Here is a 24867-nt window from a genome sequence, read left to right on the forward strand (position 1 = left end):
AAGTTCCATTTGCAATGGAATTTTGGCCCAAATTCTGATAGTACCTTTGCAAGAAATATTTAAAACTGTCCCATTTGATGGAGGTACCGTTTCCTCCCCACTCAACGTTGGCACAAAGAGCTGACTTGAGCAACATTCCCCTACGGTAGCTCTTCTCTTCTTCCCGTGATTTGTTTTTGCATGTGGGACTTGTGAAAATCTAAGGGAAATCTAAGGGAAAAAAAGATGTGCCCTAACTCAACCTCCTTCCCAAAGCTGCTTTGCTTTGCCAGTGGGAACCGTATGCCTTTGGCCTCGACGTAGTCCCATGGGGTCCGTACGGACTGTAGGTACAGCAGGACTAACAGTCAACAACTGAATTACAATTTCTCCAAGGTCATAGGAATTCTGATACAAAGCAGGAGGCTGACCCTAAATCTACCGAATCTTAGCCAATTTTCCTCTCCAAAATGAAATTAAAATGACATATCAGCCACCTCATAATTATTTGAGGCTTTAACTACTATTTCCTGGTACGTATTTTTTTGAACTATCAACCTGCAGGCAAAAGAGCAAAATAATTCCTTGTTTATTTAGGCTTTTCACAGCATTTGATTCTTCACAGTTTCTCTTTTAATGCTAGAAAAAATATAAGATCAAAATAAGGCCTTGATTACCCTGCCATTTTCAGAGTGGAATGCTAATTTATTTTTCAGTCTTGGTATCCTGTGAATTCATGCTTCTTTCGGGTTACAGAATTGCTCACCTCAAATCTTCTCCATTTGTTTTATATAAAGCAGGACACGGAAAAAGTTTCCCAGCATCAATCCCAGCTTCCACAGAGTATTTCCATCACTCAGACTAACACCTGTTTGGTGAATTTAGAGTAATCACAATTTCCCGTTTATGTAGATCCTGGAATTTAAGAAAATATCCAGCAAACCCTCAATTAAAACTAGCATTTTAATTTCATAGAACTTTAGAAATATGCAGGCCAAACACAAACTAAAGGCCACATTTGGTACTCAAATTTTAGAAGAAAGATGTAAGTTTTTACTGAGGTTGGAAAGACCATCCAAAAATAGAACCTAGAGGTATGTATAAATAGAAAAACCGGGCTGAATGATAAATCAGCTACTCTCCTCGTGTACTTTACTAAGTCAATATTAATACTTCAAATGAAAAATGAAGCTATAATACATTGAGTTCTTGAAAAATAATGCCACTGGTGGGAATGAACTCACATCTAACACTGCCAGACTTTGCTGGACGAAGAAGTGTTGCAAAGGTATTTACTTACTGCATTTTAGCAGTAGCACATCTCAGTTAATCCAATATACATGTTTCCTTAAGCTGATTCAGGAGGAGTCTATCAGAGACCAAGATAGATATAAGTTACCACGTGCATGTTGGCTGCGCTGCTGTAGCTGGTGCACAGAGTTCTGGGCAAAAGCAAAGTAATGTGTTAACTTAAACCTTTGTCACTGAAGTTTAAGTTAACATGTCTTATCTCATAGTTTTATCAAGAAAAAAAGCATTCGTTTAGACTGTAACACTAATTCTGTCCTCCGTGGTAACTCAATACATGTATTCAAGCCATGAGTTAAACGCAACAGGCAAAAAATCAAGAAGAAACCACACTCCTGTCCTGAGGACTGCCATACTTGTCTGGCTGCTTCTTCCTCTCCTGATTTGCGAAGCCACAGGTAGCCTGTGTTATCCCCTCCTTAGAGGGAGCATTGTTCTCATCAGACAGACACTTTAGAGGTGGAAAACTTGAAATAAGGTGCTCAGGGTAGTTACAGATGTGCACAGTGATTTGGACAGCTTAGCTGCCTCTTTCTAGAATGCGTAAATCTATGAAGTGGTAAAATTCACTCTTCTTACAGAGAAATTTTCCTCACAAAGTGCAGGCAAAAAGTATTCTGTGAATGATTCTGTAGAGTTCCATGATCTCATGAGAACAGATTTTATTTGTAAAGGCACCGTGAATATATATGCAAGGAAGGATATTTTTATTTCTACTTGCAGTAAACAAGATTTCTGTATATTGCTTCAAAACATATTCATTTTACCTCTCTGTCAAAATGTCGAAATGGAGCCAGCAGCCTGTTTCGGTTCAGTTTTTGGTGTCCCAATATAAATTTTTGTAGGTCTCCTGAGACACATCGATGTATGGAGACCTAATAACAAGTTGCAACCACACGGGAATTTGTGTCACGAAGGGATCGGCTTGAATTAGAGTAAATATCTACTATATAGTCAGAGGTACGTTTCTGCTAGGCTGAATTAGAGAATTTACTGGCACATCTCCATAAACATGACTCTCTGTACTAGGAAACAGTTAATCTTTTATTACATCGGATACCCTTGTGGGATTGCTTTAGTGATTCATTATAGAAATCAAAGTAAATTCTACAGTATTGTGCAGTTTGGCTCATCCCATTGGAAAAAACCTAATGATCAAAAAAGCATGTGTTCTTACTCAGATATGTTTTATGACATGGCTGTAAAATGTACCTACCACAGTTTTTCATTGTTTCACAGACAATAAGCACAGTCATTTTCAGGTTTCTATTGTTGTACAGCTGAAGCCATGAATGTCCCCTTGGTCATTGACCTGAGTGACAACTACATTTACATCTACCGAAGAGGCAAGATTAATTACTGTGTTTCATCAATAAGGCTTATTCCTTAAACCTATAGAAATTATAGCATTGCATTTGAGACATGACTCTGAAGAGTATGTCAGCTTTTCAACCATAAACAACGTCTGAGAATTTAGAACTTGGCAGAAAGGCTTTTTTGAGCTAAATCTTAACGTGTATGCTAGTAGTCCAGAAATAATTTATTTTCTGAGATCTGCCAGCCTTACTCAGACAAGGTAGTGCTTCAGGGAGTGCAACAAGGAGTTACATTCATTTCAATGGGCATAACCAGGTAGGAAAGAGATTCTGGATGATTTAAGAAGTTGATTTCAACTATTTAAATATATTTTTCTCAGAAAAAAAACCAAAAAAAACCCAAAAAACCTGGGACAAAAAAGGCATGCTTTTCTTTTAGTGAACATTTTTAAAGGAAATTTACTGCAGAAATAACGAGGGGTGAAATTTCAGTCCTGCTAAAATCCAAAGGATTTCAATTTTTCACACTGAATCCCACTTGTGCAGGTCTGTATTTGAAAGTATGTAGTTACCTTTTTTTAGTTACTTTGTATTACTGAGCTGTATTTTTGTATGAATTTATTATAATCGCACTTGAGCAGGTCTCCAGTAATAATGAAAGTGGTTCATTCCTATTATGCCTGAGAGAAGAGGGGTCTTATAGAACCCAGTGGAATTACAGGCATGCTGTTTCTTACAGGAATGGCTGTTTGCAGGAAGGGAGAGAACCTAAGGTTTCAATGGCTTCTCTTAAATTCCCAGGTCTTTGACTGCCAGTAATTCAATTACAAAAGTCCTGAATTTTCATTGCCAATGGCTGTCATGCGGTCAAGAGAACTGTCCATCTTCTATTATAGCAGTGAAGTCCAGAACTCTCTGGACACCATCTGCTTTTTGTTTTTTGGAGCTTCCTTATATTCCTTCTATCTGTGGACATTTCTAAACCATATTTTCCCAGTCAATCCCCAGAATACGCACTGAACTCACATCAAATTTTGAGTTGCCGCTTGGCATCCAAATTGAACAGCAAGCCTTAACATATGCTTTGAATGTTACTACAGCTCCTCAGTTGTCAAATAACTGCCATGATGGCCCAGTTTCTTTAGAGGAGATTATTCACCGTATTAAATGTTTTTAATGAGAAGAGCTGTTCAGAAACGCTTGCTGCAGTATAACTCTAAGTGATAAATATCTGAATTGAATATCTGAATTTGAATTGCCAGTTTCTGGGTGTCACTAATGTTCCATCATCTGGAGCGTGCCTGAACTACATGCCAGGCAAGGGAAGAGGGAATATTATAAAACAGAGATTACAGAAAACAGAGGTGTGGCTTGTTGGCAGGTGGTCTTCCATTTACAAACGTGGAAGTTTGTACCAGAACTAAAAGTGAACTAGAGTACAAAATGCTGTGAAGAAATAATGAAAGGGAACAGTCTTATCTGGAGAAGAGGAGGTTTTGCAATCTGTTATGAGCAAAGGTCAGCTAAAATGTTACTCAGCCAGCAGCAGCCCAAGCTGTAGAAACTCTGGTTGTACACGAGCTCTCATCTCACTCTGCAACAGGCACAAGATCTTGGCCCTCTGAACCTTTTGTGTAGATCTGCTCACACCTACTCTGCCCGGGGCCAGCGTCCCAAGGAGCAGCCACCCCAGCCAGGCTGCACCTCCGCAGATTTGTGCACTGCACATGGGCCTGCACTGCTGCCTGCACATGTCTCCCCGTATCTGCATGGTGTCTCCAATTTTTTTCCCTGTCATTTATTATCCAAACAATGTGCATTTTTCAAGAATTCCTGCTATTGCAAAGCAATGGAGGGTTGCCGTATGCATTTAAGGACTGTTCATTGCACCATCGGAAAAATAGTAGAGTTGAGTAGACTTGACCAAAACTGAAGTGCTCCATTCTTTTCTTTCACTTCTTGTTTCCCAGTGGTCTGGGATGTGATTGGGTCATCGGTTCTTCTTTTTAAAATTGTTTTATGTATCCTTGTCTTAGTTTTTGTAATTCAAACCTTGTTCCTCTCATGTACAACTACTAGAACATAAGGTAACAGCTACAGTGCTGCCAGAGTAATTATCTTTCCTACTTCAGGTGTTGATCCTGTAGTTTGATCCATATGAGTGGTAAAACTTGTTTGTGCTGAGCCATTTGCAGAAAGGGAAGCTTAGAAGCATGGCATGTCTTTGATGAGACATTACCTTAACAGCTCTCTGTAAAATTAGTGCCCTGCATTTTTTCCTTTTTAGTTTGCTTGGTTTTAAGTAGGTGATGAATGGCTGGTAAATGCACAAACTAAAATATACACACTGATGTGTGATCATACGGCTTTCCATGCTGGGAGACTGCAAAATCTAGGGCTTTCCATGATGGAAACAATGCAGAAGTCTGCAGCACCCGTGTCTCTCAGACTTAATGATGAATTAACTCCAGAACCTCAAGGTGGTTTGGAACACATTTTCTTTTCCACTATAATGTTTCATGAAGTGTGAGTTGTTGCGATTTTTTTTTTTTCTGCAGATGTTGCTGGCAGTGCTACACCACATTTTCTTATTGATATGGTAGAGGTGATGGAAAAGGAACGTGGAACTGAAACGGGTCACTGTTCTCCCTGACACTGTTGCAAAAAGTTTACAAGACAAATATTGCAGACCCACTTTGAATGGTTACAGAACCACTACTTTAACATACCTCTTGGGACCTGTGCTCCAATAATTCTTTTAAAGCTTGTGGCTCTGAAAAGGACACACATGAATAACAAGTCATGAAGTGTAGTCTACATTGTTGTTACTCCAGCCAGCATCGCCAATTTTTTGTCACGTCTTTATTACATATATACAGCATATGGTACTTCCCGTGCTTTTGTATGGGTTACAGCCCGGTAACCCCTCTCGCTTGCTCTGCTGCACACCAGAGTGAGGGACATCAAGATTCACTGCTGGCTTCCCAGTGCTGCTGTTGCAACTATGACTCTGGCCATGGCAATGAAAAGAGAAAACCCCAAGGAAGCAAGGCAGGAGAAACCAGCTGATTGCTAGCAGCTAACCCTGAATCCTGGGAAGGCATCAATGTGACAAGTCATCTCACCTAATTTTAGACATGAGATTCAGCTCTCATTTAAAACACTTTAATTTTGGTGTCTATACCTGAGCTATGTGCCTGAGCTTCCATTACAGGCATTGGACATCCAGCCAGAGCAACCTGGACACCCACCAGCAGCTGGGAGAAGGATCCAGTTGCCTTATCATCAGCATCTATTGACATGCCAGGTGCCCTCAGGGGTCTTGTCTGGTCTCCGGTTGCTGCTATGGAAAAAGTGAGTCTCCCACCAGTCCTGGATCTGTATGTGCCAGCTCTGAGGAGGCCTAACGGATCTGCAGTGGTGACAAGGAAGCAAGCCCTTGGGTGCTGAAAATGGTCTTAGGATCTTATGTTGAGGTGGACGCTGTTAATATTTACATGCCTGAACTACATGTTGAGACTCCTGTGGGAGAAAATGGTAAGAAATCAGCATTTCTCAGGGATAGTTCTCCCAACCTATTCTAGGTTCTGTCTTGAAATGAGGCTATAAAGTAGTCTGAAGGGATTTATGTGCCTAGTTCCACATTAAATGCCCAGAGGTAACCAGAACATCTGCATGAGGCTGGTAGACATCACACAGGACCTACAGGAGACACGGAGTCTTTGCCCAGCTGCCAGAGGCCGGTAGGTTGTCCGTGAGCATCTCAGTTACCTCTAGACGCCTCTGTCTTGGCACTGAACCTCCATTTCTCCTCTGACCAGCTGAGGTGGAGCTTCTCCACTGTATAAACAGCTACAGATGGGTGGGATGAATTCTGCCCCAATGGTTATTTTTGGCACCCAGGGAGGGGCTATAAGCAGTAAAGGAATTGTCTTTCCCTGTTTCTGATGACCCATTTGCTCCTGAAGGCTCCAAAGGCCATTCAGCTGCCATGGCATGCACAGATCATGGAAGCAAATGTTCAATTTTGATGAAAGCCACCATACTAGGTGTGCAACTCTGCCTTCTTTCATGCTGCTCCTTTCAATCTACACCATTGCTCAAGGAGGAATCTTTGTGAGATCAAAGCCCATCCGGCAGCTTCCTCTGGCTTTCCAGACAGCAAGGCAAAAATCATGAGAAACTGACAGTAGAGACCCAGGCCTACTGCAACAGTTTCTCTGTGGTGAATTATATTTCAAGGGCTTTAGTTGGATATTAAAGGATGGACTGAAAAGTAGGCTTAAATGAGAATGTAATTTTGTCCCTAGGTACAATGCAGCTAACCTCAGGAAAAATGGAAAGGAAATTAATTTAGATACATTATACCATACAGAAAACTATAGTAGACTCTAGCAGTTGTAGGAGAATTAAAACAATAAGGAAGCAATGAAATAAATTAATGGGAATGAGACTGCAATTCTAGTGTTAATAGAAAAGCAAAGGATGTTCATTTAAAAGAAAAATGGACATATAATAATTCAAAGTACAAGAAAGGAAAATGCTGAGAGTAAAAACACAAATGCACGTAGGAAAAGGTAATAGAAAAAATACATATGAATTTTGGGGGATTGGGTAGAAGTATGCCAATATGCAAAACCATGGGATTAGTTTTCAGTCCCACTGACTGATACTGATTATATTCCTGCTGTAATTCAAGTTTGAAAACTGCTGCTGTCTTAAACATTCCTGTTCCCTAGCTTTGTGCTAATACGTGGATTTTTGATAAGGAGATTTGTTCATTAGAAACAGGAATGATACTGTAAAGGCCCCAGTTCCACGTACTGCTATAGCATTTGTAAGTGCAGAGTTCAGTTTAGGGAGAAGCACTTTAAGGGTCAGGACTTTGCTGATCCCCAGAAAGCAACCAACGCAGCACCTGATAATAATGTTCTCCAGCTACTGCTGAACTCATCTAAATTTTAGGGAGTGATCCAGACGTGAAAGAACTCAGATATTGGCAGACCAAACTGGCAGACCAACATTATCTCTTTGCCTCCTGATTCTCCTCTCTGGTATCCGTTATCTATTGTTTTACACTTTGGACGAAACACAGCCTGCCAGGTCTGATTCTCTAGTTAGACACTTCAGCAATGGCTCACAGAAATGTAGGTACTTGACACTGGGTGGGAGGCAAAAATGGGGAACGATTCCATCAGCCTAAAATAAGTGAAGAAGTTCCCTGAAATTGGAGAGAGACTTCCAACATCTTTGAAAGGCTGCAGAGGTTTCAGCCAACAAGACTTTAGGAATTCTCTTCAATGACTGTATGAGAAAATCAGGCTCATTCAGAAGGTGAACAGTCCATGAAGTTAAGTTTCTAACTCTTTGGCTGAAAGCCTAGGGACCTAATGGGAGTCGGATTTACTGGAGCAAATCCAGTGAAGGACCGCAAAGATGATTAAAGGACTGGAGCATCTTTCATATGGGGAGAGGATGCGAGAGAGGGGACCTATCAGCCTAAAGAAGAGAAGCCTCAGGGGTTTTTTATCAATATATATAAATACCTGAAGGGATGGAATGAAGTTAAGGGAACCAGGCCCTTCTCAGTAGTGCCCAGTGACCAGAGAAGAGGCAACGGACACAAGCTGAAACACAGGTGATCAAACAATGGGATAGGTTTCCCAAAGAAGTTGTGGAGTCTCCATACTTGGAAATATTCCAAAGTCATCTGGCCATAGTCTCAGGCAACCGTCTCTAGCTGACCCTGCATGATCAGGGGTGTTGGACTAGATGATCCTATGAGCTTCTTTCCAACCTCTCCCATTCTGGAATTTTGTTATATCTCTCACATCTCACTGATTTCACTATCCCCATCAGATATGGAATATGTGGATGGCAAACACAGCACCCACTGCTGACATGAGAGCCCAGCAGTTAGAGCATTACCCCAGGCCCGGTCTCACCTCCCCAGTGTCCCTAAGCAGGTCTCTCTAGCGTGTCTTTCTAATCTTGCATTTTGAAAAAGGACCAACTTGCAAGCAAGAAGAATGCTCAGGGCATTCAGATGGGTAAGTCAGAACCACAGCTTTGCCCTCTGCTCTTCAGGTTTTTTGGTTTTACTCATAATGATTTCAGGTAGATACACGCACATTCAAGGCAGCAGATCCTGGTCCCCCTGGTTGTGTCTTCACTTAATTTCATGCCCTACCACAGGAATCAGGTTTTCTTTTCCTTCTTCTTGCATGGATGGCTTCTGGCAAGATCAGGAGTGAGCACCTCCTTCAGCTACAATGTCCATGGTCCAGCTGGTGGTTTGGGCACTTGCCAGAAGTGCAAGTCCCAGCGCTCCTGGGGCGAGCAGGTCCTGCTGTCCTACACTGCCCAGCCAGGAAAGAGAATAACCAGTCTTGCCAGAGCAAGGCACTGCTACTGGGTAAGAAACTTCTTTCCAGCTAAAAAAATGTAAGCTCCCTGGGCAAAGTCAACAACTATATTCTGTATTTGAACCATGCCTTCCTACCATGTGTCCTGCCTGGTGCAGGGCAAGCACTCCCTCGTGCTGTTGTCAGTACAAATGTAAGTACCAAGCTGTGTCCAAAAGCCAAGCAGTAACAGGAAAGCAAAGAGAGAAAAGATGACAAGCAGACCTATATAATTCTTAATTTGCTACCAACTTTTTATTCTACAAACTGACAGTGATGTCAGTCAGCAATGAGAAAGGTACAAACACTGCATTATGGATGATATAAACACATTTTTAATGATTGAAATGCTCTAACCCAAGGGGGAAGCATTTTTTTGTGACATTATATACCGCTGTAAATCAAGGTAAGTTTTGGGGACATCCCATAAACAACCCAGCTCTTTTCTGACTCAGTCTTTCCTAGATTTTCTAAAAGCTCCAGTTGAGCCAGACAGTCTAAATCCTATTAAAGTTGGTAAGTTCATGTAAAAAGGAATGTTCCTTGGACTACAATAAGGTTTCCTACCAATTTTCCTTTGATTATATTACAGATGACAGTTTATAATAGAACTGCAAGCTATGGTAACACGGAAAAAACCATAAAATTTAACATTTATGCATTTCCAACTCCTTGTCAGACATCAGAGGGATTTAAAAAATTTAGCGAGGAATTTACAGCTTGACACAATCACATGTGCAGTAATAATAATAACATAAATATAAAGTGTAATCTTCTCAATCCCGTCCTTCCCCCACCCTTGAAAAGACGCAACATTAGAGAAGCATTAAAAAATAACTTGGACTCCCAAGATGAAGCTGATAATAAATACAAAAAGCCACAAGGAAACAATTTTCTCTCACTGTGTGAGGAGCCTCAGTCAGTAAATTTTCTGTATGTCAATGGAATAAGTCTTTCTGAAAAAATCTGTGTATGATGTATGTACCACCTCCTTTTTTTTTTCCTATGGGTAATTCCACACATAGGCCAAAAAGCTTTTAGAAGAAAGTGGGTGCTCTCAAAGAGCAGCAAAATGTTTAAAGCCCATATTTCAGCTGGGGATTTTTCTCTGAATCACTCATTAAAAACTGTGGGCCTGATCACTCAAGTATTTCTGCATAGGAGCAATTTTACGCAGGTGAGTTATACAGTGATCTTCCCTGTGAAGAATCACAGGAGTAAAGTTACTCTTTTGCAAAGCCCTTGGAAAGACTGGGCCCAATAACTGAATCACCGTATTTTCCATGGCACTCTCAGTAGCACAGGCAGTATCACTGCGTGTAGAATATGAATATTTCTTTGGTGTTGGTTCCTTCCCAGCTCTGCTTTACACATTCAACACACAGACCCTTTGTACCTTTACTTTTTGGTAAAGGGTGTAGCACTGTTTCACTATATTTTTTTTTTCCCCACCGTTCAAAACTCAAGCAAAGGCATTAAAAATTTGCGCTGAAGATAAGGTATTTTTTTAAAAATATTATTCATATAGATTCAGAATAATTTTATATAGATAGCCAAAGGGGAAAAAGCAGCTTGGCTCATGTGCTATAATAATAGACACTTTATTTGTGTAAAAGACATGCAGAATAATAAGGTATTATATGAGTGATAATTAAAAGCATGAGCAAATTCTCAAGATTAAGACTACAATGTATGCGTAAACATTAAGCTCAGGTAAATATGTAGTTAAAAATCAGACTCCCTGTAAACATAATTTTTGAGAGTAATAGAATTACCACAGAAATACGGTTTGAGCATGGTAAAAAAGGCCTTTTCTTCTGATGAATCCCTCTTGAAATTTTTTACAATGATGGTGGTGAAACACTGGCACAGGCTGCCCAGAGAACTGGTAGATGCCCCATCCCTGGAAACATTCAAGGTCAGGTTGGACCGGGCTCTGAGCAACCTTATCTAGTTGAAGTTGTCGCTGCCCATGGCAGGGGCTTGGTCTCGATGATCTTTAAATGTCCCTTCCAACCCAAACTATTCTATGATTCTATGTTCTAACTCTAATGCAAAGGGAATGGGACTGCAATACTTTTAGCTTATAAAGACGCATTTTTTCAGCACTTCTACAGCTACAAGCTAATTCTGAACTGTGTCTTTAAACATTAGGTTAGGGAAAGTTTGCCCCATCCAAGACTAGTCTCTTCATTAAAATCTTGTAGACACTTTCTGCCTCTGGAGAATTTTTGGGCATAAGTAAGAACCTGGGATATGAAAAGAAAAAAAAAAAAAGAGGAAAAAAAAGCCAGCCTCATCCAACTTGCAATCCAGACAACGGGGAGCCTGATGATGATGTAGTGAATGCTGCAGACAGGGAACTCGGTTTGAACTCTGTTTGCTTCGTGGAAAAAAATCTCCACAGGTATGAGAGCAGCTTTAGACTCCAAGATAGGAGCTATCTGAAAACCATTGGAAATATTAAGCAATAGGGTCATGTGAATCCAGCTGAAGTCCTGCCTCCTGCCAGGGAAGAACAGTTCTGGTTTTTGTACCTACAGGGGATGAGTGGGGTTCCCCAAACTCCTCAGCAGTAAAAGCAAATCAAGAAAAATTCAGGGGAAAAGTTTAATTTCCCACTGAACCCCTGACTTGTCTGACAACAGTGTGAAATTCTACAGGGGCTGACCCGATGGAAAGAGTATGGAAAAGTCGCCTGGCGCTGTATTTGAAAGATTAGGGGGCAAATGTCTATGCAAGAAGGGGTTCAGTGAGAGGAACTGGAAGTGGTACAGAGAAAGCAGAATGAGAGCTTGAATCATTAAGGCATTTTCTCAAGATTTGGCTGGATGGTGACTCCCACATTCACAGACACAATAAAGCCAAAGACAAGGAGTGAATTTAGTTGTTTGTCAGCAGTGCCAGGATGCTGTGCCTTTCGATGCTGCAATACTCAATCCCTGCTAAACGTGGCAGGTGTCACCATAATGGGACAAGCAAGAGGCCCCTCTGTCCTGCACGACTGGGGGGGTGCCCAAGGCATTGTGGCACAGCCCGGTGACAGTAGTCCCGCAGGCTCCCTTTTCTGTGGGGTTGGCTGAGGACACTGATGGGAATATGTAAGGTCATAGACTGGGGAAGATGCTTGAAGGTGTGTGAACAGCATCTTCTTAACCTGGTACTGCTGATGAGCCTGTGGACTGGGCAGAGGTTCAAGAGGAACAGAAGAGAGAGAACCCATGTGCTCCCCAGTCAAAGGTGGGCAAGGACGGGAGGGTTCAGGCAGGGCCGGTTGTCTTGTCAGTGAAACTGAAAGCAAAGAGAACACCATGAATAGATCATATTCAGACTATTACTTGGTGAGAAGAGTGCTCTTTCTGTCCACTGCCAATGCAAATGTTGTCAGAACAGCCTGTTCGGTGCTAAGAGGATTACAAAGCCGAGTAAGCAAAAGCAAGTTCCTCTATTTTCTAAATGCCCTAAGTGTTTTGCCAAAGAGCAGTGGAAAGAAGAGCATGAAAAATGTTGAGTTAATTTCTTGCTGTTGTGAGAATCAAGCACCTAATAGGCCATATCATCTTATTCTGCTCCGAAGAGGGTGCATGACACCGCAAACAAGGTATCCAGTTAACCATTTATAAGTCTGTGTACTGAATTTTAGGAAAATCTTACCTGAACTGTCTTCCAAAAACTCACATCATGTTTGAACATTAGTACTCATTGGTGGTTGATCTGGAATGTTTTGGTGATTTTTCTTGCTCACTTTTAGAAGGAATAATATTTGTGTTTGCAAACATATGGACATAACAAATCCAATGCTCTACCTCATTTAAAACTAAACACACAAAAAACTTGATATTTCCTTAGGCTGGCAAAGAAATGTCTGCCAGATTCAGAAATGAGCTGTTTTTGAAACCGTAGCTCTGAAAGTCTTGTAAAATTATTTCTCTCTCTATTTGTTTCCAGAAAGACTGCCAGATCACCACACTCTGCAATTACAGTTTCCAAATCTTTGTAGAAACCAACCTTTTAGTTGTTATTTAGAAATATTATTGTAGAAGTGCAATTACAATGCTGCTGAAAATGTCTTGATAACACCTTTTCTCTTACTGAATTTTATATTATTATGAACAGCTAACTTTATCGGTATACCTAATCTAATGTTTTATCATGGTCAGTGAATGACATTATCCAGTAGCATTACACTAGATGGATACCAACCCTGTGTCTGTGAAGTATCATAAAGGGTATTCTTGAGTTAAAATTACAAGACTTAAAAAAGCAAAATCTCTTTATTGCTTATATTAATGTATTAATAATAAATTCCTCGATAAATGATGGATAAGGAAATACATAATAAATGGTTGGTTGACTTTATTATTCAGTGCAAACACTATAAATTCATGCACCTAGAGTTCATCTAATGGCATTTACTTAAAAAAATAGATATTGTTATTATGTTTTATTAACTTGACTTTACTAGAAATAAAAGGTTTGTGAATTACACTCTGTTCTGACTTCATATTGAGTCATACATCTCACAGTTACTACAATCTTTCTTGCTTAGGGCTTGTCATTATAATCCATAAAAAGTTAATCTAATGTTGAAATAAAGTTACCAAAGTGATCAGTCTTTGTCCCTGTTTCAAACCTTCAAACACTTTCAAATTTAATTTTCTAAGGAAAAATCTGCTGCAAGATAAAGAAGTAGAGGAACCACAAGTAGATGTCAAAAAGATCCACAAGGATGGTGAACTAGTCCCCTGCTCAATTATTGTGCCATTATGAACTGAGTGTGAACTGATGGTAATTGAAGCGAGAAAGGCACTAAAACACTTTCCAAAGCAACATCTGCAACGAATCAGAGGAATGAAGATAAAATGACAAGGACATTTAATGACAGGATTGTTCCCCTGCCCGCCTTTCTGCTTAAAAAGGTCTGGCCAAATTCCAGTTAGAAATGATCCCAGCACAATGAGTATACCATTTCTGTGTGATGTGTAACTGGGTTTCACAAAGATATTTGAGGAATGCAGTTAAGTATCTCTTTGAAATCTGGACTGTTCCCAAACTTTCCGGTGCTCATGACGCTCTGGGTTGAGCTCTTCGTCTTCCTCCTGCTCATATTTTTTCCACCCACAAAAATTTTTTGTATTATTTGGGAGGGAGCATCACTGGTAATGAATGCACATTGGTATTAGACCTTATGAGGAAAGTGAGTGTATGCAGGACCATCCCAGGCCCCATGCCATTCCTCCTCTTCCCCACAGCCCTCCCTACTCAGTCCTCACCTCGTCATGCCCTCCCATAACAGAGCACAGACCCTCGCCTGCATCGGGTTCGCACTTCTCTTTGTTACAAAGACGTCCAAGAAAGACCAAATCCCTTTGGAGGGTAAGCTCTTACAACATTCACCTACTTTCACTGTTAAAAATGCACGTCTTATAATCCTTTACCTGTTCTCCAAGGTTTCTTTATCATGAAATTCCAGGTCATGGTCAATTCATCTCTAAATGGACACATTCTCTCATAAGTAATGAATTTGCTTTTCCAAGCTTTCTTGTAACTTCTCACTGGTGTGGGCAAAGAACTGAACAAGGTATCATACATTACTGGAATGACAAAACACCATGAAAAGCCAAAGTAATAGGTAGAAGCAATGGTATAACATGGCTAAAACTGTGATCCAAAAAAAGACACTTGAAAAAGTCTTTTAATCTTGAGTAGATTTTGGATTATGTTTAGCAGAACCTTCACATTTAATTAATATTGTGGTGTCTTTTATTAGTTAAATGTGAAGGTTCTGATAAAAATAATCCACAGGAAAAATCCATAATTCACAGGCAAAATATTGATTCTGTGTCTGTTATCTGATTACCTAAAATTAGGATTGGAAAACATTCATAATCTTTTGCTGACAGAGAACATGCAAACAAAATTATTTCAAATCATGTGAGGATGGAGTCTAGGTGGTGAAATCAGACTGTACAAGATATTCAAGAGATGAAGTGTTTGATCTGCAGTCCCTACATTACATTGACATTTATGCATAAAAAATGTTTTGGCTTCCTATCAAAGTTGAAAATATTTATGGGTTTGCAACTCAGTTTTCCAAACAACAGTCTAAATTCCTTCTGTCTGCATAGATATATTTTATGAGAAATACGTTTTGTCTGAACTGTCCCCCTCCTTCACAGATTGTCCCTTCACAACAGTTACAACAGAAAATTTTGATGTCCTTTTCTGGGTTAGTTCTGAATCAACATATCTGATTTTTACTGTCTGAAATGGAGGACATGGAATTAAATTTTTACAGAGGTACATGTTTACCGTTAACTGAAAGATGCAAGTCATGTCTCTTCTAACCGTTCTTGAGAATTTTTTTGCTTAGGAAGTAGATCAAAATCAAGAAAATTCAGTTGTCTAAGGAATACTTCCATTAAACATACTGAAAATATGTGGTACGTACAAGACACCTAATCTGTATCGTATTGGAATCCATTTGACCTTTGTTACTCTTTTCACTGCAAAGAAGACTCAAAGCAGAAAGAAAGAAATATGCAAGGCTTTAGTTCAGAGCCCTCTGAAGACACAGGGAGATTTACCAGGCTAAAGTGAGAAGAGATTAGATTTTTAAACTATTCCATTTCTGCCAGTACTTTAAGAAAGTGAAGTGTATTTCCGTTTTAAAAAGCCACCTGTCATGTCATGCATAATCAGTGTGACGGGGGAGATTAGCAGTTTTTTTCCACAGTAAATACAGCAATTACTGGCTTTTGGGGAAGACCAAAAGTATTTGCGAATTTTGAGCAAATTCAACAACAAGTTCTGAACGAAGGAAAAAAAAAAAAGATAAAGCTTTGGGTAAGGTTAAAACATTTTGTTTCAGTATTTTAAAATTATCTGGTTGTTGGTTTTTTTTTTTTCCAGAACACTGAAATGAAATTTAACTTTTTTTGTGAATTACTGAAAAACAACTGTGAGCAACAAAGATATTTGTTAGAACAGGAGATGATTGTAATGAAGGCGAAGGGGAATGAGAAACACAAGTGCGAATGACAAGAGAGAAGAAAAGAGATTGAACAAGCAAGAAGACTCTCCAGCTGGGGAAAAGGGCACTGACTGTCAGCCTGTGTAGGTGAGCAGGGCCCGGGGAGCCTCCTGCCCACTTCTCCCCATTCCCCTGCCCACAGTGTTTGGCAGGACCTCTTCCCATGTGATGCCTCCTCTGTATCAAGGGTAGGGAGTGGGGATGCGGAACAGACAGGCGTATATTTAGCTCTGCTCCATGCCATTAACAACACCGCACCTCATGCCTCTGTACCGCACCTCGTGCCTTGGGTCCATCCCCTCACATTCCAGCTGCTCAGCTGCACTGGGAGCTTCCTTCACCCTCCACCAAAGCCAAGCTCAGCTTGCCTGCTCGTGGGAGCCATCGGTTTTGCTGGTGGTGGCGCAAAGACGCATTTCTTGTGCTGTTCAGCTTCCCCTGCTCAGAGCCACAACCCATGTGTGCACATCCTAACCTCGCAGCTCTCACACCCCCAGCGTTTCAGGCACGAACTGGCCCCTCTGAGGGAGCGTTGCAGCACAGGTGTTGCCTTCTCATGCCACAGGACTCCGTAAGGGATTTGGGTATTCTGAGACATTGCAGCTCCACAGCAGTCCTTGCTATAGGATGTGCATAAAGGGACAGCTGAGCCATAAGTAAATGTAAGAGAGTAAGGTAGTAGTTGTTTGAAGCACCGGCTGCCTTAATAGCCCTTTGAGCTCCTCAAGTGGCAGAAAAAAAAAGATATTACAGCAGTCAAAAGCTATGTATGAAATAAGCACATTTTTCCATATTCACATTCCATATTTCTGCACCTGAAATTAGCTAGTGTATTGATAAATGAATTTATGCGGTTGATTTCACAAAGGCAGTCTGTATATTGCTACCATCTGTGCACCAAAACTTTTTAAAAGTACAATATCAGAAAAAAAAATCGGCATTATAAACATTCTAAAAATGTGAGTGGGTATTCCAGGCTCTTAAACTTCTTTTGCCATATTAGGTTTTCATTAGAATTTGGTGTAGGGTAAGCAGGGTGAATTTCTAAACCTTAAAAGATCAGGCAAAAGAAAAAATGATATCAAGTAAATCCCTATAAAAGCAATATCACATCCAGAAGAAACATGTCATTTTGGGTCTTCCAAATACTTTGAAAACAATAAAATGCGGTTTGGAAAGAAAAGTGGTATGCTTTGAAATTCCAGCTGAAAAACCAAAGAAGACCTATTTGTTTTCTTTTGTCTTTTCATACAGCCCTTCTGGATTTTTTTTTTAGTATCTGTAAAGTGTTTTCAGACCAGTTTGTATGACAGGTTGAATATGCATCGTTATTTTTGTTGCTAGGACAAATGAGATAATCGTAAATGTTTTGTCTACAAAAAGGAAACTGCTATCAATTTTATGTGGGATACGCAATAAAGCCATGGGCAAGTGAAGCCGTTGCACGTGGTGATCGCTGGGTGGGGATTAACTGCTTTTGGTGGCAATTGACAGAAGAAACAAACCCGAGATTTTTTGTGGTGGAAAGCAGTTGTTTACGGATTTCACTTGTGTCAGTGGCAGACTTGTTGCAACAGATATCTGAGCGTCTCTGGCTCTTCTCTAAGAGTGACAGGCAGGAGGTAAATCACTAAGTCACACTTAATTGTCAATGGTTTTGTGCTTTTAAGTCACCAATGGCTCTGAAATTTCAGAGATAATGCTGACTTAGGGGGTGATCTGCAGCACTAGAAGTGAGGGGGGAGACACCCTCATCCCCCTGACATCTGGACCGTGATAAGACTGAAGGAATCCCTGAGGTCAAACTTGGCCCAAAGAATCCCTTCAAACACCTGCATCTTGAAAGGAATTTTCCATCCTTTCAGCTCCCACTTTTCTGCCAGGGAAGTACAATAAATGTAGGAACATGATTCAATGCAAATTTTTCTTAAAGCTATGCACATCTTTCTGTCTCTCGAGTCTTTCCCAGTGTTTAAAAATGAAAGAGTAAAAGACAAGAACAAAAGAGTAAAAGCCATCCTTCCCCAGGGATCCCTTCCCAGCTTTTGGACATGGGTGGCTGGGGGCCTTCCTGCATCACGGTTGCAGTCATACTGTTGTAGTTAATAACCATCAATACATTTATTTCTGATGAATTTGCAGAATTCCTTTTGAATCTGTGTGTACTTTTTTCCTCGACACCATCTGATAGCAACAAATTCTGCATTTTATTAAGCTGTGAAAAAATACATTTTTTGTTTAAAACCCTAACCTTCAAATTTCACTGACTGCCCCTAAAGCTCATGTGAGAAAATGTGAATATTTTCCTTTTTTCCACATCCTCCATATCACTCATGATTTTTTATTTCTCTCTTGATCCCCTCTTGCTCTTTCCTATTCCAAGTGAATCACATTTTCCTTTCTCTTTTCCAGTTGTCATACGTCCCTTTTGGGCAGTGATCAGGGGGACAGGGCATCACAGATTGGTATGATGGCATAATAATATTTTCTATTTAACAGTTCCTTTCTTAATCATTCCTAACTCCCCACCATCACTGATCCCTGAGCTAGTATTTTTTAGGAAACAACCACAGTGACTTCAAGCATTGCTTTAGACTTCAAATTGTTGCCTAAATGGCAATAATTTCTACCCTATCACTGCATATCTGTCATTAAAGATGTTCTGGCCTACGTGCCTTGGTTTGCATGCACTGACCTTTAGTTCCATCTTCCATTTTATTGCCAAATCTGTTAGCATTATGAAATCCCGATGCAACATTTGAAATGGGCTTTAGATTTTACTGTATCAAGTTTTATCAGAAGACTTTGTTACCTCATTATTCACATACTTTTATGCCATAATTATGAGTATGATGAAGATATTTTATGGGTCTGTAACCCCTCCACCACAGAAATCAAATTCTTAATCCTATCCTTAATTTCCTACATTTTAGCCAGTTCTTGCTCAAAAAGGATGTTTTCCTCCTCTCACAAGACTACATGATTTCTTTACCATTCCTTGGTAGGGGATCATACCACAAGCTTTGGGGAAATCTCATTTCAGTGTATCAACAAGTGAACCATCTCCTCATGTTTAATAGCTCCTTTGACAAATTCGAAAGGGGTTTGTAAAGCATGACTCCCCTTAACAAATGTTGCGTTCACTCTATTCCCATATTTTTTAACTGAGCTATATGTCTTCTTCATGTTATTTCTACCAACTTTTCCAGTACAGAATTCAGAAATACTGGCCTGTGCTTCCCTTGACTTATCAACCTAAGAACAATTTTCTGTCCAACTGTCCTCTCTGCCACGAGTGACCCTCATACCCCTCTCTGTCCTGAGAGACCCAGATGCCATCCTTAGGACAATTTCCCTTCCTAATGCCTTTGTTCATGGAAAGGTAAAACAGAAAACAGCAAAACCAGCAAATGCAGATACGAGTTCAAAATCTGCCTGGGTTCTTTAAGTTGATAGACCCACCCATCCATTAGCTTTCAATTGGCTGCTGTTTAATTAGATTGTAGACCCAGTGGGGTGGGGAAATTGCTTTTTCTTACCCTTTAAAAGTTATGTTAAAATAGGCAAAGTATGTGACATGCTACCTATACGTATCCTACCTCTTATTGAATTAAAACTAGACATTTGAGATTCAAAAGGAAATTATTTTAGGAGATTCTGGTCTGCTTGAAGGAGTATAAATCTTAAAATAGAGCAGGTAATCAGAAGAGTATGTGGTGGAAATGGATGAGGAAAATGAAGACTAAATGACACATCACAAATGATCCATCCCTAACTCCGCAAGACCCAAAAATTCTGCGTGGCACAGTTTCTCATTGAGGTGGCACCTAGCTATATTTTCCCATTTGTCACTTATTTGCTCATGTAACAAACTCCTTGGGGAAGGAAGCCTGAGCTCTGCTAGCAGGGACAGAGGGTCGGGGTGGCAATAAACCATCAATGTTAGTCTGTATCTGCACTTTCCTCAGTTGCCAGGCGTTGGCTTGTGTGGATAACAGGAACTGTAGCTGCAGTGAAAAGGCAGTACCTATAATAGAATTTCTAATGCAGTAACTGATCCAAAAAATGAACTCGGGGAAAGTGTGCATCCATTTTGCCTCCTGTGCTTTATCGATTTATAAATGATGCATAATTAACTGGCAGCAAGTAAACTATGCCTTCAGGATCAATACCAGCAATACAACAGATAAAATGTGATATGAAACACTCGCAAAACTTTAGCAAACACGTATACATTTCTAACCACCCTTGTACAGCTAGTCGGGGGAAGTTCTGGTTACACATACATGGCTTTTGCACACACACTTTTACACGCACACCCCTGCATGTGCGTGCAAAGGGTCCCCCCACTTTGCAGCCCCCTGTGCTGTCACTCTGCTGGTTTTCAAGAGGGGAGGCTGTGTGGACATCCCTACACACACCTTCCCTTGGCTCGTCACAGCCTTTCACTGAGTCATGCTGTGCCAACGGGATCCAGAACTATACCCGATGACATGAGGAAATATGGATCTATACAAAAAAAAAAAAAGAGAAGTGATTCAGCCATGGCACTTCTGCATAAACTGGTTTATTCCTCACAGGAGCTTCAAAAGGGAATTCTTTCCTAGGGGTTTCCTATCAGAAATCTTGGAAAACTTGCAAAAATTCCTTTTACTTCAGCTGTCTGTTTTAGTCATTGGCATAGTCTTCTACCAGTAACAGTCCCATTAAATAGCAAAGTGAGCAGAAAGCTGGTGCCTATCCAAGTTTTGTGGGCTTAAAAACAATTTGTTCAGTTTGTCATATATGTGGTTAACATTTAAAAATAGAAGGAGTGCATTAAAAAAAAAAAAGAATTAAAAATAAAGCCTTTGAAAGGGTGGGTTGACATTTTTGCTCTTTGCACTGGCACGTGATGTGGCTTGGAACTATAGCCTTGTCACTCCCTGTGAACCAGGGCTTCACCAAAGGAGGCTGGAGAGCATGGTCTGATGTGTCTGCAGAGTGCATGGCCAGTCCAATGCTTTCTGCTTTCAAAGGAAGCCAGGAGAATTAGGCAGAGCTTTTAAAATGTTTTAAGGCATGTAAATATGAAACAAAAAATGATAAACTGTAAAATTATTGACTACTGTGGCATAGAGGTAGCTGGAAGTAGCAGTGCACAGAATATCCTTTGCTTGTGTCAATGCAGGTGACCTGGCAGTGCCTGACCCACACCCTGGCCTGCAGGCAGCTGCCTCACTGCCTCTGGAGATATTGCATGTCCACAGATATTTTGGTAGCCTATTTTAAAGCTACGTGGGGAGGGATGGTTTCTCAAAGGCACAGGAGGCGTATTCATACCATTTACTACAGCAGCTGCTGACAGGGCTGATGCTAGGAGGGTACAGGACAGGGAGCGTAGGGTTTCTGCAGGTTTTTACCTGCCTCTGATACTCACTAGAGGGGCCTGATGTGAAACCATGGATGCGGCTGGGGGTTTACCAGGGACTGAGACTGTTGCTGGTGGCCAAAAGGCCATGTTACAGTCTAGGTTAGACAAGAAGTTGTGGAGAGGAATTTCTAAATCTCTCTATTCAACATTTCTGCTTAAAAGTGGATAAACAGTTGAAGATAAACGTTTAATTTTGATTGCAGCTACACTGGTATAAAGCAGTGGAAAGCAGTGGAGTTGCCCTATCATGTGAGAGCAAGTAAGACTGGGCTCAGGAAATGAAAAGAGGGGAGGACTCAGATTCCCTCTGTATCCTTATTTCAACTGTGCTTCATTTTAGCAACCGTGTTTGCTTCCTCCATATCATAAATATTTTATATTCTTTCAGTCGCTGAGTTCATCATTTAAACAGGAAGGCATTTAGCGGTGCTGTTCTCATTCAGTTTAAGGATGTACTTCAAGCATGAGATTAAATCCTCAACTGATGTAAAATAGTGCAGCCCCACCGGGTCCAGGGGAGACGCTTCCCTCTGTGCCAGCGGCGTTTCTGCTTCCATTACCTCCAGAAGAAGCCCCCAGGTCCTCCTGGGAGCTCCCCTCACCACTCTGCCTCCTCCCAGAGGAGCTCAGGGCTGAGTGGGGTCATCACGCAAAGGGTTGGGGCTGATCGCAGCCCCAAGCTTCGCTGATGCAACCCCGGGCGCTCCCCGCTACTGATATTGCAGCACGCAATCGCCACGCCGAGCTGCCCACGGAGCTGAAACGGGCACCATGAAGGCAGTTGTGGCAGCAGATTCCTTCTGAAACAGAAGGTATCTCACCCTGCTGCTGACAGCCAGCACATCCCCACCACAGACAATGGGAACAACACTGGAGTCAGATTTACCCATGACATCCCTCCCAAACTAGCAAGCGACCACAGGCTGGAAATCGGCAGGAGCTTCAACTTGTTTTGTGGCAATGTAAAGCAGTTGTGAGTCCACAGCCCAAAGAAAACTAAAGTGTATTTCTCTTGTGCATTCAGGTTTAGTTGGTTGAGTGTTTTCCCCATGAAAGCTTGTGTAACCATACGTATTTTAGCTGGATTGCACCAGCGAGCATAGACTATTTAAGTGAAGTTTCCCTTAAGCGTTAATTGAATGGGTGACCATCCACATACAAAACAAAAAAGAGACGCTTGCACGTGGCATTCACCTTGAATGCAACAAATGTTTACTACAAGAAGAGAAGTTGTGCTCTTTAGGGATGCTTCTCTCTTTCATTTTCTTTTGCTCTTACTTCCTCTGCCTGACAAAGCTAGGAAAGCAGGGCTGCTAAATTATATCCGCATAAAAATTCCATATACTCAAGCACTTTACAAGTGTAAATTTGACATGAATAGGATCTGTTAGGATTCTGATCTAGTTCAAGATGTCCCTGCTTACTGCAGGGGGGTTGGACTAGATGACTTTTAAAGGTCCTTTCCAACCCAACACATTCCATAAAAAAAAAAAAAAAAGGAAAATGTGCCACATGTCCTATCCCCTATATTAAAATATCTCCAGTCTTCCAAATATTTTGACCCATCTCAACCACTCCTACCCTGCATAGTCATAACCAAACTAGTTTTGAAATGGTCATCTGTAGGCCAGTAGCAACATAGCCCCACAGGTGAGAACTCACTAACTCCTCAGTTAGTCCATGGTGAGGTCCAAGAGTTTGGGCTCAGTCTGCACGGGCTCTGGAACGATGGGTTCCAAGCAGTGCCTGGAAAGCAGACCTCGCTTGTCAGACACGCAGCCCAGCCACCAACCACGCAGCTGGACAAAGAGCACGATCCAACACTTTCTGGATTCAGGCAGAAACAAGAAATATCACTAACTGCATTCCTGCTAAACCAACCTGCTCTCTTGAGCCTGTAGGGAACTGGATGAACACCATAACCCTATAACATCCCCTTCTCTCTAGTATGTCCATATTTCATGTTCAGCAAACTATTTGCTAGAAAGTCAGGGAAATGGCAAGCTTAGATTACATTTTGCCACACTATCAAATAATTCACAGTGAACTGGAAGCCATTCAGGGAAGATGAAAATAAGACCAGAAAGATAAATCATTTACAATCATGTAAGCATGTCACAGACATGAGGGAAAAGGGAGAAGAAATATTTTCAGAACTGGATGCAAAAAAAGGCAATAAATGAAGAAGAATTATTAGTTTTTGTTCTAAAAAGTGGAATTGCAAAAAGGGAAAAAGAATACTTTTAACGTACTGTATCTAAAAAATGGAAACCAGCCACAGATTATGAAAGGGTTGAAAAATCTCCCTCAATGGCAGACTATAGGCCTTTTGAGTTTTGGGGATTTTTTCCCTGCTGTATTTTCCTTTCCATTTCCTTTTTTTCCACTTTATGTATTGATCCCAGCCTCTCAAACTCCAGGCATTTAAAGAGTATTTGAATTCAAAGGAGTATTCACATGAATACGTGTGGGTTGACAAGAGCTCAAAGAAGGGGGGAAGAAGGCAGGGGAGGTTGCAAGCCTCTGAAGTCAGAAATCTACTTTCTGATCTATCTGTAGAGACTACCTTAGTATGGAAGATAGCAAGAATAGCTGTGAATAGTTTGAAGGAAAGATTTCAGGTGTAAAAATGTGTCATTTGCCTCAGAGTGAGGCTTACACTCAGGGGAACCGGGTAGCAGTCTGTAAATGTGCAAAGTGAATAGACCCCAAGGACAGAATACAATTACTTAGGAGGTAATGAGATGAGATTAAGAAGGGAATATTTAGACAGAATGCCAGGAAAAGCTTGAGCTACTTTGAAGTGTTGAATAGTCTTGCGAGGGAAACGTGAAAGCACAATTACTTGAGACATTTAAAACTGTAAGTACGCTCACATTTGCTGCAGGGAACACTTCTCCCTTTGCAGGGAGATAGACTGACTGATGAAGCCAGGCTCCTATCCTTATTTTTTTTCTGCCATGATCCAGAGCACAGTGCAATTCAGATGCCCAGGTGCTGTAATAACAAGTAACCCAAAGGACCCCGCAGCGGTGGGCAGTGTGAGGCAGGTGGTGAGTGGGTTGCAACAAGCATTAGAGAATTTTTGCCCACAGTATCGCCCAGTTGCAAAGAGTAACCGGTTGTCTCAGTCCAGACACTGTGTTATTTGTGTACATATACATCACGTTCTTGAATGCTTATGACTATCACCAGTAGCACCAACAGGCACTGGGAGGTGGTACCCCTGTGCTTGGCATCTTGGGACATGCTACCCCTAGAAAAAAAAAAAAGAAGAGGTACCTTTAGGGCTGTGGCACCGCTGTCTGCTCCCAACTATAGTCCCGATCAGCTTGCAGCAGTGCAAAATTATTTTGAATCTTTCCCAGTCTAAGGCTTAGATCTATGTCAACCCAGCCTGCCACCAACCCAACC

Source organism: Larus michahellis, chromosome 1, assembly GCF_964199755.1.
Source record: "Larus michahellis chromosome 1, bLarMic1.1, whole genome shotgun sequence".
NCBI lineage: Eukaryota > Metazoa > Chordata > Aves > Charadriiformes > Laridae > Larus > Larus michahellis.